Source organism: Hoplias malabaricus, unplaced genomic scaffold (assembly GCF_029633855.1).
Source record: "Hoplias malabaricus isolate fHopMal1 unplaced genomic scaffold, fHopMal1.hap1 scaffold_25, whole genome shotgun sequence".
NCBI lineage: Eukaryota > Metazoa > Chordata > Actinopteri > Characiformes > Erythrinidae > Hoplias > Hoplias malabaricus.
The window spans coordinates 269,146-284,145 of NW_027101111.1; the positions used below are offsets into that span (position 1 = coordinate 269,146).

Consider the following 15,000-nt stretch of genomic DNA (forward strand, 5'->3'; position numbering starts at 1 on the left):
ACTGGCTTGTGGCGGCCAAGCGTTCATAGCGACGTCGCCGTTTGATTCTTCGATGTCGGCTCTTCCTATCATTGCGAAGCAGAATTCGCAAAGCGTTGGATTGTTCACCCACTAACAGGGAACGTGAGCTGGGTTTAGACCGTCGTGAGACAGGTTAGCTTTACCCTACTGATGTTGACCGTTGCTCCGATAGTAATCCAGCCCAGTACGAGAGGAACCGCAGGTTCGGATACATGGTACTCGCGCTTGGCTGTGCAGCCACTGGTGCAAGGCTATCATCCGAGGGCTTACGACTGAACGCCTCTAAGTCGGAATCCCGCCTAGAAGGAGCGATACATCCGCGCCCAGCATCGGTGAGCTTGGTCTTGGATAGCCGGGGTGGGAGGTGCTTTCCTCCCCACCGCCGGTGACGAGAGCCGCATGACACTGGAACCGGACCGGGGCTAATGAACGCCTCGGTCCACCTCCCTCGTCAAAGCAAATGTCTCTTGATCCGGGTGTGAAATGACTTGTAAACGACCTGATTCGGAGTGCGGGTGTCGTAAGTGGCAGAGCGGGTGCATATACCGCGATCCATTGAAAGTCATCCCGTCCACTCAAACATTTGTCGGGGGGAAGGCGAAAGCAAACCCCCGGCCCTCCGGAGCGGTCCAGGTCTGGTTCTCTGGGGCGCGGGCCCCGGAGACTCCGTACACCGGTTAGAGGGAGCCGGTGGCGGGCATAGGGGAGGTGGGTACTCCCCTGTGAAATCCTGGATGACGGTTTTAGGTCTCGTAGTGGGCGAAAATCGGACTTAGTGCAATTTCCGAAACTCTGGTTCTCTGGGGGCGCGGGCCCCGAGAGTCCGTACACCGGTTAGAGGGAGCCGGTGGCGGGCATAGGGAGGCAGGTCGCTCCCTTGAATGGTCCTGGATGTCAGCAATTTCTTAAGAAGGGCGCCCTCTTGTGGTCCCATGGCCGAAGTACATGCTCCGAGCCCGGGTATGGCAGTGGGCGGAATGAGACTTAGAGGAATGTTGACGGAGCCATGAGGGGCCCCCCCTGGAGGTCCCATGGCCGAGAAAAGTGCTCCGAGCCCGGGGTGATAGAGAACCGTGAACGCCGCGGTTAAAGACCTCGGGTATGGCAGTGGGCGGAATGAGACTTAAAGGAATATTGACGGAGCCAAGAGGGGCCTCCCCTGGAGGTCCCGTGGCCGAGAAAAGTGCCCCGAGCCCGGGGTGATAGAGAACCGTAAAGCGCGCGGGTTTGGGGCTCGGGTCTTCCAGTGGGCGGAATGAGACTTAGAGAAATGATGACGGAGCCAAGAGGGGCTTCCCCTGGAGGTCCCATGGCCGAGAAAAGTGCTCCGAGCCCGGGGTGATAGAGAACCGTGAACGCCGCGGTTAAAGACCTCGGGTATCGCAGTGGGCGGAATGAGACTTAGAGGAATGTTGACGGAGCCATGAGGGGCCCCCCCTGGAGGTCCCATGGCCGAGAAAAGTGCCCCGAGCCCGGGGAGATAGAGAACCGTAAAGCGCGCGGGTTTGGGGCTCGGGTCTTCCAGTGGGCGGAATGAGACTTAAAGGAATATTGACGGAGCCAAGAGGGGCCTCCCCTGGAGGTCCCGTGGCCGAGAAAAGTGCCCCGAGCCCGGGGAGATAGAGAACCGTAAAGCGCGCGGGTTTGGGGCTCGGGTCTTCCAGTGGGCGGAGTGAGACTTAAAGGAATATTGACGGAGCCATGAAGGGCCCCCCCTGGAGGTCCCATGGCCGAGAAAAGTGTTCCGAGCCCGGGGAGATAGAGAACCGTAAAGCGCGCGGGTTTGGGGCTCGGGTCTTCCAGTGGGCGGAGTGAGACTTAAAGGAATATTGACGGAGCCATGAAGGGCCCCCCCTGGAGGTCCCATGGCCGAGAAAAGTGTTCCGAGCCCGGGGAGATAGAGAACCGTAAAGCGCGCGGGTTTGGGGCTCGGGTCTTCCAGTGGGCGGAGTGAGACTTAGAGAAATGATGACGGAGCTAAGAGGGGCCCCCCCTGGAGGTCCCATGGCCGAGAAAAGTGCTCCGAGCCCGGGGAGATAGAGAACCGTAAAGCGCGCTGTTTTGAGGCTCAGGTCTTCCAGTGGGCGCTCGTTCCAGCGGCGCGGGCTGGATGGTTTAGTCCGAGGAGGAGTGCTTAAGTGTGGGCCGGATAGGTTCGAGAGGTGCGCTGGGTTCCTGGAGGTCCAGCCCCGGAGGTTTGGAGCGGGGCGATGGAGCGAGCGAGGCCGAGTCGGGTGAGCCTGGGCCGGGCATGGGCGTTGGCGGCGATGGGGGTCTTCTCCCCGGAGGTTTGGAGCGGGCGATGGAGCGAGCGAGGCCGAGTCGGGTGAGCCTGGGCCGGGCATGGGTGTTGGCAGCGACGGGGGTGTCTTCCCCGGAGGTAAGTACCGTGGGGGGCAAGCGTGAGATATTCCAGGCCGGGAAAAGTGAGCTAAATTCGGCAAAGCGTTGTTAAAAAGGGGGTTCGGTTGATTTTTTTGTTAAATCTAAACGAACAAAGGGTGCGAGGCGTGAAAATTGCATTCAGCCGTGATTTTTTGGCAAAGTGCTAACCCTAGTGGTCTCCCAGTGGGACGTTTTAAAGTAGGACTTAGAAAAATTTCTGACCCTCTTCGCCCTAGGTAGCAAGCCCAAAACGGAGCACCTCGGAGTGGTAAAAATTCAGAGGGCATGGGGGTTTCCAGTGCGGTGCCGTCAGGACATTAGGGTTCCTTTAGAAAAGACGAAAGTTTGGGTACACCGTATGTAACTATGACAAGCCCAAGGCTCTGGTTCGCCTGTGGGCATGAATATAGTGAGATTTCCGCGTTATCTCACTGGAGGTGACCCCGGAACGGTTCAAAACCTAAGTCGAGACTTCCATGGAACCCCGATGATGGGAGTTTGAAGCCCGAGGAGTGACGCCCTCTGGGCTAAGGTTGCTGGTAGGTTCGGCCCCCCTCTCTGGAGGTCTAAATGACTTCCATGGACCCCGGTGATGCGAATTTGATGCCCGAGGAGTGACTCACCTCTGGGCTAAGGGTGGTGGTATGCCCAGCCCCCCCTCTGGAGGTCTCGAATGACTTCCATGGACCCCGGTGAAGCGTATTTCATGCCCGATGAGGAGCACACCTCTGGGCTAAGGGTGGTGGTATGCTCAGCCCCCCCTCTGGAGGTCTAAACTGACTTCCATGGACCCCGGTGATGCGAATTTGATGCCCGAGGAGTGACTCACCTCTGGGCTAAGGGTGGTGGTATGCCCGGCCCCCCCTCTGGAGGTCTCCAAAACCTAAGTCGAGACTTCCATGGACCCCGGTTATCCGAATTTCATGCCCGAGGAGTGATGCCCTCTGGGCTAAGGGTGGTGGTAAGCCCGGCCCCCCCTCTCTGGAGGTCTAGATTGACTTCCATGGACCCCGGTTAAGCGTATTTCATGCCCGAGGAGTGACGCCCTCTGGGCTAAGGGTGGTGGTATGCCCGGCCCCCACCCTCTGGAGGTCTCCAAAACCTAAGTCGAGACTTCCATGGACCCCGGTTATCTGAATTTCATGCCCGAGGAGTGACGCCCTCTGGGCTAAGGGTGGTGGTAAGCCCGGCCCCCCCTCTCTGGAGGTCTAAAATCACTTCCATGGACCCCGGTGTAGCGTATTTCATGCCCGAGGAGTGACGCCCTCTGGGCTTAGGGTGGTGGTAAGCCCGGCCCCACTCTCTGGAGGTCTAAACTGACTTCCATGGACCCCGGTTATCCGAATTTCATGCCCGAGGAGTGATGAACCTCTGGGCTAAGGGTGGTGGTAAGTGCAGCCCCCCCTCTGGAGGTTTCCAAAACCTAAGTCGAGACTTCCATGGACCCCGGTGATGCGAATTTCAAGCCCGAGGAGTGGTGCCCTCTGGGCTAAGGGTGGTGGTAAGCCCGGCCCCCCCTCTCTGGAGGTCTAAAAGGACTTCCATGGACCCCGGTATAGCGTATTTCATGCCCGAGGAGTGACGCCCTCTGGGCTTAGGGTGGTGGTAAGTGCAGCCCCCCCTCTGGAGGTTTCCAAAACCTAAGTCGAGACTTCCATGGACCCCGGTGATGCGAATTTCAAGCCCGAGGAGTGGTGCCCTCTGGGCTAAGGGTGGTGGTAAGCCCGGCCCCCCCTCTCTGGAGGTCTAAAATGACTTCCATGGACCCCGGTGTAGCGTATTTCATGCCCGAGGAGTGACGCCCTCTGGGCTAAGGGTGGTGGTAAGTGCAGCCCCCCCTCTCTGGAGGTCTAAAATGACTTCCATGGACCCCGGTGATGCGAATTTCAAGCCCGAGGAGGTGCACACCTCCGGGCTAAGGGGATGGTTTGGGTTGCCTCCCCTCTGGAGGTCAAAAAAGACTTCCGTAGACCCCGGTGATTCTAATTTAAAGCCAGAGGACTGGCACCCCTCTGGGCTAAGGGTGGTGGTAAGACCGGCCCCACCCTCTGGAAGTGTTCAAAACCTAAGTCGAGACTTCCGTAGACCCAGGTGATGCGAATTTCAAGCCCGATGAGTGGCGCCCTCCGGGCTAGGGTGGCGGTATGACCGGCCCCACCTCTGGAAATGTTCAAAACCTAAGTGGAGACATCCATAGACCCCGGTGATACTTATTTCAAGCCCGAGGAGTGACGCCTTCCGGGCTTATGTGGAGAAACGCTCGTTTTCCACTATGGAAGTCAAAAGTGTTCAAAATTTCGAAATTTTTCAAAGTATTTACGCACATCCACACATCCGTAGACCCCGGCGATGCGTATTTCAAGCCCGAGGAGTGGTGCCCTCCGGGCTAGGGTGGTGGTATGCCCGGCCCCCCCCTATGGAAGTGTTCAAAACCTAAGTCTAGACTTCCGTAGACCCCGGTGATCCGTATTTCAAGCCCGAGGAGTGACGCCCTCTGGGCTAAGGTTGGTGGTAGGTTCGGCCCCCCTCTCTGGAGGTCTAAACTGACTTCCATGGACCCCGGTGAAGCGAATTTCATGCCCGAGGAGTGACGCCCTCTCGGCTAGGGTGGTGGTAAGCCAGGCCCCCCCTCTCTGGAGGTCTAAAACGACTTCCATGGACCCCGGTGATGCGAATTTAAAGCCCAAGGAGTGACTCACCTCTGGGCTAAGGGTGGTGGTATGCCCAGCCCCCCCTCTGGAGGTCTCGATTGACTTCCATGGACCCCGGTGAAGCGTATTTCATGCCCGATGAGGAGCACACCTCTGGGCTAAGGGTGGTGGTATGCTTGGCCCCCCCTCTGGAGGTCTAGAACGACTTCCATGGACCCCGGTGTAGCGTATTTCATGCCCGAGGAGTGACGCCCTCTGGGCTTAGGGTGGTGGTAAGCCCGGCCCCCCCTCTGGAGGTCTAAACTGACTTCCATGGACCCCGGTTATCCGAATTTCATGCCCGAGGAGTAGTGCCCTCTGGGCTTAGGGTGGTGGTATGCTCGGCCCCCCCTCTGGAGGTCTAAACTGACTTCCATGGACCCCGGTTATCCGAATTTAAAGCCCAAGGAGTGACTCACCTCTGGGCTAAGGGTGGTGGTATGCCCGGCCCCCCCTCTGGAGGTCTCCAAAACCTAAGTCGAGACTTCCATGGACCCCGGTTATCCGAATTTCATGCCCGAGGAGTGATGCCCTCTGGGCTAAGGGTGGTGGTAAGTCCGGCCCCCACCCTCTGGATGCGTTCAAAACCTAAGTCGAGACTTCCATGGACCCCGGTGATGCGAAGTGACATGCCCGAAGAGTGGTGCCTTCTGGGCTAAGGTTGTGATAAGCCCGGTCTCTCCTCTGGAGGTCTGTGGTTTTAAAGTGAATATTTTCTAAGTCCCTCACCTGAGATTTTAAGAGAATCAGGACCCTCCTCAAGCCTCGTAGCGAGTCCGAGGGAGGTTCATCGTTGTCGGCTATGCGAAAGGGGTTCAGACGCCTCTAATCCTGTGGGCATATGGTTTCTCAGCCTGGTGCCGTCGGGATATTAGGGAGGCATTAAATCAGACGTAAGTTTGGGTAACAGCGATGCGAAACGCTATGCCCAAAGGAGTGGCTTCCCGATGGGCTTGAAATAATGGGAATGTCCGCTCTGCTTCCCTGGATGTGTTCAAAACCTAAGTCGAGACATCCGTAGACCCCGTTGATGCGAATTCCATGCCCGAGGAGTGACGCCCTCTGGGCTTAAGGGTGGTGGTAAGACCGGCCCCACTCTCTGGAGGTCTAAACTGACTTCCATGGACCCCGGTGATTCGAATTTCAAGCCCGAGGAGGTGCACACCTCCGGGCTAAGGGGATGGTTTGGGTGGCCTCCCCTCTGGATGTGTTCAAAACCTAAGTTGAGACATCCGTAGACCCCGGTAATCCGAATTTCATGCCCGAGGAGTGACGCCCTCTGGGCTTAAGAGTGGTGGTAAGACCGGCCCCACTCTCTGGAGGTCTAAACTGACTTCCATGGACCCCGGTGATGCGAATTTCATGCCCGAGGAGTGGTGCCCTCTGGGCTAAGAGTGGTGGTAAGACCGGCCCCACTCTCTGGATGTCTAAAATGACTTCCATGGACCCCGGTGATTCGAATTTGAAGCCCGAGGAGGTGCACACCTCCGGGCTAAGGGGATGGTTTGGGTGGCCTCCCCTCTGGATGTGTTCAAAACCTAAGTTGAGACATCCATAGACCCCGGTAATCCGAATTTCATGCCCGAGGAGTGACGCCCTCTGGGCTTAAGGGTGGTGGTAAGACCGGCCCCACTCTCTGGATGTCTAAAATGACTTCCATGGACCCCGGTGATGCGAATACACAAGCCCGAGGAGTGGCACACCTCTGGGCTAAGGGGATGGTTTGGGTTGCCTCCCCTCTGGAGGTCTAAAAATGACTTCCATAGACCCCGGCGAAGCGAATTTAAAGCCCGAGGACTGGCACCCCTCTGGGCTAAGGGTGGTGGTTAATCCGGCCCCCCCTTCTGGATGTGTTCAAAACCTAAGTCGAGACATCCATGGACCCCGGTGATGCGAAGTGACATGCCCGAGGAGTGGCGCCCTCTGGGCTAAGGTTGTGATAAGCCCGGTCTCTCCTCTGGAGGTCTGTGGTTTTAAAGTGAAAATTTTCTAAGTCCCTCACCTGAGATTTTAAGAAAATCAGGACCCTCCTCAAGCCTCGTAGCGAGTCCGAGGGAGGTTCATCGTTGTCGGCTATGCGAACGAGGTTCCAATGCCTCAAATCCTGTGGGCATATGGTTTCTCAGCCTGGTGCCGTCGGGATATTAGGGAGGCATTAAATCAGACGTAAGTTTGGGTAACAGCGATGCGAAACGCTATGCCCAAAAGAGTGGCTTCCCGATGGGCTTGAAATAATGGGAATGTCCGCTCTGCTTCCCTGGATGTGTTCAAAACCTAAGTCGAGACATCCGTAGACCCCGTTGATGCGAATACCGAAGCCCGAGGACTGGCACACCTCTGGGCTAGGGTGGGGATAAGATATGCCCCCACCCTCTGGAGGTTTTCAAAACCTAAGTCGAGACCTCCATAGACCCCGGTGATGCGAATACCGAAGCCCGAGGACTGGCACCCCTCTGGGCTAGGGTGGTGGTTAATCCGGCCCCCCCTCTGGAGGTTTTCAAAACCTAAGTTGAGACCTCCGTAGACCCCGGTGATGCGAATACCGAAGCCCGAGGACTGGCACCCCTCTGGGCTAGGGTGGGGATAAGATATGCCCCCACCCTCTGGAGGTTTTCAAAACCTAAGTCGAGACCTCCGTAGACCCCGGTGATGCGAATTGACATGCCCGAGGACTGGCACCCCTCTGGGCTAGGGTGGTGGTTAATCCGGCCCCCCCTCTGGAGGTTTTCAAAACCTAAGTTGAGACCTCCGTAGACCCCGGTGATGCGAATACACAAGCCCGAGGAGTGGCACACCTCTGGGCTAAGGGGATGGTTTGGGTTGCCTCCCCTCTGGAGGTCTAAAATGACTTCCATGGACCCCGTTGATGCGAATACACAAGCCCGAGGACTGGCACACCTCTGGGCTAAGGGGATGGTTTGGGTTGCCTCCCCTCTGGAGGTCTAAAATGACTTCCATGGACCCCGTTGATGCGAATACACAAGCCGGAGGAGTGACACCCTCTGGGCTTAAGGTGGAGGTAAGCGCGGCCTCCCCTCTTTATTAAAAGAAAATACTCTAAGTCCCAACGGCAAATGCCAAAGTTTTAAGCCGAAACTCAAGAGAGTTCGATCGGTATAACTGACTTGACTATCTGCCCTTAGCCCCCGATGGATCATTCTATATATGCCCGGAGAAGTGGCTGGTTTCCGGGGCCAAAAAAGCCAAATGGTCTCCTATATTCATGCGACGGGTGCCTAAAGGTAAGTTTACCCACCCCGGTGAACTGCCTAAGGTCCATAGGCCTCCGACCACTGCTCCCTTAGCGGGGCGGTGGAACGGGCCGCCCGCCGACAAAGTTAACTGTTAAACCCATTTAATTTCAATGACCTTTAGTTCCAACTCCCTCCCTGGGGGGGATTGGTTCTATATATGCCCGGAGAAGTGGCTGGTTTCCGGGGCCAAAAAAGCCAAATGGTCTCCTATATTCATGCGACGGGTGCCTAAAGGTAAGTTTACCCACCCCGGTGAACTGCCTAAGGTCCATAGGCCTCCGACCACTGCTCCCTTAGCGGGGCGGTGGAACGGGCCGCCCGCCGACTAAGTTAACCCATAACCACTGATCGTTTAAGTCTTAAGGCCGGTCGGACCTCGTAAAAAGTCTCCCTCTGGGAGGATCACCCAATCTCCACCCCCCCTCCATCTCCAAACCGAAGCAAGTACCACACGGGAACACTCTGTTTGGGGATTCAGAAATAAATTTATTTATTTCGCAGTAAAACATATCAAAGCCACGGGGGTGCAGAAACACGGAGTGAATCCCGGCTGGGTTGCGCTTTGAAGAGGGTCCGGTTCAGGCCGTTTCGAGGGCGGAAAGACGGTTCTCACGAGCCCGCATCACATCGGCCGCAGAGAGGCCGGCTCGGTAGAAGGCCCGGGCAGTGATGTTGGAGTGGCACATGCTTGTCGTCACTCGATCTCTATCTTCGGCCGGCAGAGTCGAAACCTGAAACAGAGGTGCGAGGTGTCAGAAGTAGGAAGGCCGGGGTTAAGAGCCCACATAAGTCGGATTAAGTTCAACACTCACTTGGTTCGAAACAGCCGTGCGGATCAGGTTGAAGGCCACCGCGCCTCCGAGGCCCGCATCCGTCCACGCGATCCGAAGCAGTGAGTTTGGCTTGCGCAGCTGGTTCCCCCTGTCCAAGAACACGAACCCGTCCCGGGCTCCGTGTAAGTCGCTGAGTGCGGTCAACCAGGCCAGCTCTGTGGCAGACAACCCGATCGGAGCGTCCCCGAACGAGGCGTTGGTCTTGTGTTCACGAACATAAACCACGAAGCCGGTGCCATCCGTGGTGCTGGCTTGCCTCAACTCTCCAACCGTCAGGTTGAGAAACACAACCGACCGGTGACCGGTTAAGACAGACAAAAGGCCGAGCAGGTACCCCTGGAGCATCCGTAGCGTCGACCGGCGGGCGGTGTCCCCCGTCCGGGCCGCGTCTATGAGCTCTGGGATTCGGGTCTTAGCGTGGCTTAGGAAGACCCTGAAATCCGAAGGTTGCGGCAAGCGACTCAGCTTCGCTCTCTTCACGCGCTGGCGATGGCCCAGAATCGTGCGTGCGATGTCCCGATGAGCCTTGGCGAAGGTCAGCTTCAGCCTCTGGAGCTCTTCGGGGCTGACCCCGGCGGTCTCTGGGTCGAAGGCAGCGACGTGGGAGACGAACGCCTTGGCGCTGTGCAGGTAACACTTAACGGTTGTCGAAGCGTAACCCAGTTTCTGAAGGCTCTGTACCCAAGTGAGAACGTTCGTGTGATGGACGAAAGACAGGTCTGTGAATTGGCAGCCGGGCGGGGCGCAGTGAAGCAGGAACCGAATAACGTGGCCCCGTCGCTGGCGAGAGTTCTCGATGTCCTTCGGTGACGCGTCGACCCGCAGGTAGAACTTCTGAAAGTCGTCTACCGAACGGCTGACGTAGGTGTCCCGAAACCGATGCGGGATCACGAGCTGCCTCCCCCGGGAGGTTCGCCGTGCCCGCTCGGTCTCTGAATCCGTGTCCGAGGTGGATTCGGCAGGGGAAGACTCGCTCGGTTGGTAGTCGCTGTCGACCGGCTCCGGCGTGGCTTGGCCCGTAGTGGCTTGGCCCGGGGAGGCTTGGTCCGGCGAGGCTGGGTCCGGCGAAGCTGGGTCCGGCGTGTTGGGTCCCGGCGTGCTTGGGCCCGGCGTGCTTGGGCCCGGCATGGCTGGGTCCGGCATGCTGGGGCCCGGCGTGCTGGGGCCCGGCGAGGCTGGATTCGGGGAACAGGATACCGAGGGCGGTGGAGGGTTCCGCGGCTTAGACTGTTGATAGCGACGCAGAAGGTGGATGGTGCGAAGGCGTCGAGCGGCAGAGAGAGCGATCCGAAGGGCGAGGCCTTTGAGGGAATGCGCCGAGCCCAGGTGATCCGCCGGCGAAGAGAGAGACGGCAGGCCGCAGAGAGGGCAGTCGAGCTGGGACGAATTCTCCCCACTTTGGTCCAGTCCCCGGAGAAAGTCAATGTCGGCAGATCCAAGGCGGTGGAAGGTGGTATAATGGGAAGTCAGATCCGTAATGGCTTGCTCGCAGAGCGGGCAAGCATCAGGCGTGGTTGGCTCCGGCGTGCTTGGGTCCGGTGAGCTTGGGTACAGCATGGTTGGGTCCGGCGTGCTTGGGTCCGGCGTGCTCGGGTCCGGCGTGTTCGGGTCCGGCGTGTTCGGGTCCGGCGTGTTCGGGTCCGGCGTGTTCGGTCCCGGCGTGTTCGGTCCCGGCGTGTTCGGTCCCGGCGTGTTCGGTCCCGGCGTGCTCGGTCCCGGCGTGCTCGGTCCCGGCGTGCTTGGTCCCGGCGGCGAGGCTGAATTCGGGGAACAGGATCCCGAGGGCGGTGGAGGGTTCCGCGGCTTAGACTGTTGATAGCGACGCAGAAGGTGGATGGTGCGAAGGCGTCGAGCGGCAGAGAGAGCGATCCGAAGGGCGAGGCCTTTGAGGGAATGCGCCGAGCCCAGGTGATCTGCCGGCGAAGAGAGAGACGGCAGGCCGCAGAGAGGGCAGTCGAGCTGTGATGAATTCTCCCCGCTTCGGTCCAGTTCTCGGAGGAAGGCTGCATCGTCCGGTCCGAGTCTGTGGAAGATGGTAAAGTGGAAAGTCAGATCCGTAGCAATGGCTTGTTCGCAAAGCGGGCAGCTATCCATGGTGAGAGACTGACGGCTCCGAGTGAATGCGACCCCTTATATAGCCCCCGGTTCGTGCATAATTAGGGGTTATGGGCGTTGATCGCTCCCGTTCGCGTTCGACGTTCGCCCATCTTGGGTGTATGAACCAATGAGAACCAAGACCGATAGCGTATTACTGCCAAAATTAGTCCCGGTTTCCGAGCCAGGTGCTGGGCAGAGCGATGGGGAGTGGTCCCCAAGGTCCGTGGGGCCTACCACTGTCATAAATCCGAGTGGCTTCCACTCGGTCCGCCTCGACCGGGTACCTTTAAGGTCAAGTCCCAACCCCGGATCTCGTATCACGGTGGTATTGGGACTGCCTGTGGGTCTATAGGCCACCGACCATCTGCCCACTTGTGGGGCGGGTGGAACGGGCCGCCCCGTCGATTGTTATAAGCCCGTTGTGTCCACCCCGATGATTCGTTCGATGTATGCCTGGGAAGGTAAAACATTCCTGGGCATGGGGGGTCGAGCGTATGAGGGGTTTCCCCCGTCCCGAAAGAGAGAGTTTTCCGACCGATGATTCGTTCGATATGCCTGCCCGGGGAGGGTCAACTTCCCTGGGCACCGGGGGGTCGAACGTATGAGGATTGTCCCCCTTTTTAAACCCATAAATTTGCCCGTGCGCGAGTCGACGGGGCCGCGTAACCCCCCGAGGCGTTGGCCGGCGGTCATCCGCCGGTCCGTGGGATCTCCCGACCTTTCCCCTCCTTTGAGCGGGACGTGGGAGCGCACCACCGGGCCCCCGGCTGGAAACGGCCGGAGGCAAAGAGCGCATTAGAGGTGACACGGATCGGTCTTCCACAGACCGCGGCTGGAAGTTCGCAGGGTCGGCCTACGGGATCCGACCCTTCGTCTTCTTAAACGCAGACTTCCGTAGGCTCCGGGGGGCGAAACCGTAAACCTTTGCCGACCTCCTCGCACTGCGAGGGGGCCAGGATTTGCGGCTTGTCCGCGTATCGGTCCTACCAAGGACCGCGGCTGGAAGTTCGGTGGTGAGCCCTCGACCTTACGAGATTGAGGGCAAAACCCTTCGTCTTCTGAACATCAGACGGCTCCGGTGGTGGCGTACCGTAAAAACCTATGCCGACTTCCTCGCGCTTTGAGGGGGCCAGGATTCTCTTCCATTCTCTTCCCTTAACGGCTGTCCTTCACGGCCGTTCGAGCTCGGTATACGCGGAGCACCAGGGGCAGGCTTCTAAGCCTAAATACAGTGCTTAGAGCGATCCTCCCCACCTTGTGCTCCCAGCCTCCATGGCTCGTGGATGCCCGTAAGAGGCATGTCCGCTTGTCCAGAACGGTTCCGAGGGGGACTTAGTCGGCCGGTCGATCCAACAGTAGGTCCGTTCAACGTCCGCGTCGGTGGTGCCTTAGGGTCGGGATCCGTTTGAGGGAAGGACCCGGCCCCTAGCCTGCACCGTCCGGGCGAGAATCATACGTTTTCCAAGTTGCCAAGTCGATTGCAGACCCCCACAGCGGGGTCGCGTTCGATCCTCTTCGCTGGTGTCCCCTGAGATCACTCTCACGGGCTCCATGCGCCCCCTCTCTTTCCCCGTCCGGGGTTTGAGATCCAAGGGGGGTCGGTCTGGTTGATCCTGCCAGTATTATATGCTTGTCTCAAAGATTAAGCCATGCAAGTCTAAGTACACACGGGTTTTGGTACAGTGAAACTGCGAATGGCTCATTAAATCAGTTATGGTTCCTTTGATCGCTCCACACGTTACTTGGTATAACTGTGGTAATTCCAGAGCTAATACATGCAAACGAAGCGTTGGAAGGGTTCTGGGGGTCGGCGTGAAATGCTCTCCCGGCCCCTGTCCCCCGGATACGTGCATTTATCAGAACCGAAAAACCCTCCCGGCTCCGGTCGGGTCGCTTTGGTGACTCTAGATAACCTCTGGCCGATCGTTAAGCCCTCCGGGGCGGCGACGTATCATTCGAGTGTCTGCCCTATCAACTTTCGACGGTAGGCTACGTGCCTACCGTGGTGACCACGGGTAACGGGGAATCTGGGTTCGATTCCGGAGAGGGAGCCTGAGAAACGGCTACCACTTCCAAGGAAGGCAGCAGGCGCGCAAATTACCCATTCCCGACACGGGGAGGTAGTGACGAAAAATATCGATGCGGGTCCTATGAACCTGTGGAGCGTAATCGAAATGAACTCAATCTATGTCCGTGAGTGATGACCCATTGGAGGGCAAGTCTGGTGCCAGCAGCCGCGGTAATTCCAGCTCCAATAGCGTATGCTAAAGTTGCTGCAGTTAAAAAGCTCGTAGTTGGATGTGGGGACAGGTCTCGGATCCCCTGTACTGTCCGGGATGGCGTGGGGAGCTCCTTCGGGGGTGACCCCCTGTCTCTGGGTGGATGTTGGGACCTGGTCCCTACCCGCCGGTGTCCTCTGCTCGCCGGCCGCGGAGAAGCCCTTAGCTGGGTACTTCACTGCGGTGCACGGTGGGTTGGAGGGTCCGGAGCGTTTACTTTGAATAAAGCAGAGTGCTCAAAGCAGGCCGACACGTGCCATGTCTGACTGAGCTAGGAATAATGGAATAGGGCCCTTCCGCGGGGCTTCGGGGTCTCTCCTTCGGGACGGCTGGTCGTTCCGGAGTGGGGCTCCGGGGCTTCCACGGTCCTATTTCGTGGGTTTTAAGGACCGAGGGCAATGATTAAGAGGGACGGCCGGGGGCATCCGTACCACACCGATAGAGGTGAAATTCGTTGACCGGTGTGGGACGAACGAAAGCGAAAGCATTTGCCAAGAATGTTTTCATTAATCAAGAACGAAAGTCGGGGGAGCGAAGACGATCAGATACCGTCGTAGTTCCGACCGTAAACTATGCCGACCCGCGATCCGGCGGCGTGAGGCTAGCGACCATGACCCGCCGGGCAGCGTGAGGGAAACCACGAGTCTTTGGGCTCTGGGGGGAGTACGGTTGCAAAGCTGAAACTTAAAGGAATTGACGGAAGGGCACCACCAGGAGTGGAGCTTGCGGCTTAATTTGACTCAACACGGGGAATCTCACCCGGCCCGGACACGGTAAGGATTGACAGATTGATGGCCCTTTCTTGATTCTGTGGGTGGTGGTGCATGGCCGTTGGGAGTTCGTGGAGCGATTCGTCTGGTTAACTCCGATAACGGACGAGACCCTGTGCCTTAAAAAGTTACACGGCCCTCCCTTGGGTCCCTGTGGGGGCTTGCGGCCCGAGGGGTTCGTCGGTCGGTGGCCGAACTTCTTAGAGCGATCCGGGGCAAGGCAAAGCCGTATGAGATTCGGGGCCATAACAGGTCTGTGATGCCCTTAGACGCCCGGGGCCGCACGTGAGTTACACTGGCTGGTTCAGCATGTGCATCCATCCTATGCCGAAAGGCCTGGGCAATCCTATGAACGCCTTCCCCGCTGGGGATAGGGGATTGTAACTTTTCCCCTTGAACGAGGAATTCCAAGTAGTCGCGGGTCACCAGCCCGCGTCGATTAAGTCCCTGCCCTTTGTACACACCGCCCGTCGCTACTACCGATTGGATGGCCTGGTGAGGTCCTCGGACCATCTCCGAGGTGCCCCTTTACCGGGGGGTTGCCTCATTGAGGTGGGAAGTCGATCGAACCTGGGCATCTAGAGGGAGTAAAAGTCGTAACAAGGTTTCCGTAGGGGAACCTGCGGAAGGATCATTAACGGTGACCTGGCCACGGCCGGTTGTCGAGTCGG

The 15,000-nt window shown here is 58.3% G+C and overlaps 1 pseudogene; it reads left to right on the forward strand.

Annotated features, from left to right (window-relative positions):
* LOC136684635 (28S ribosomal RNA) overlaps positions 1–608 on the forward strand; it is a 4,392-nt pseudogene extending 3,784 nt beyond the window's left edge.
* Positions 609–15,000: the final 14,392 nt, after the last annotated feature.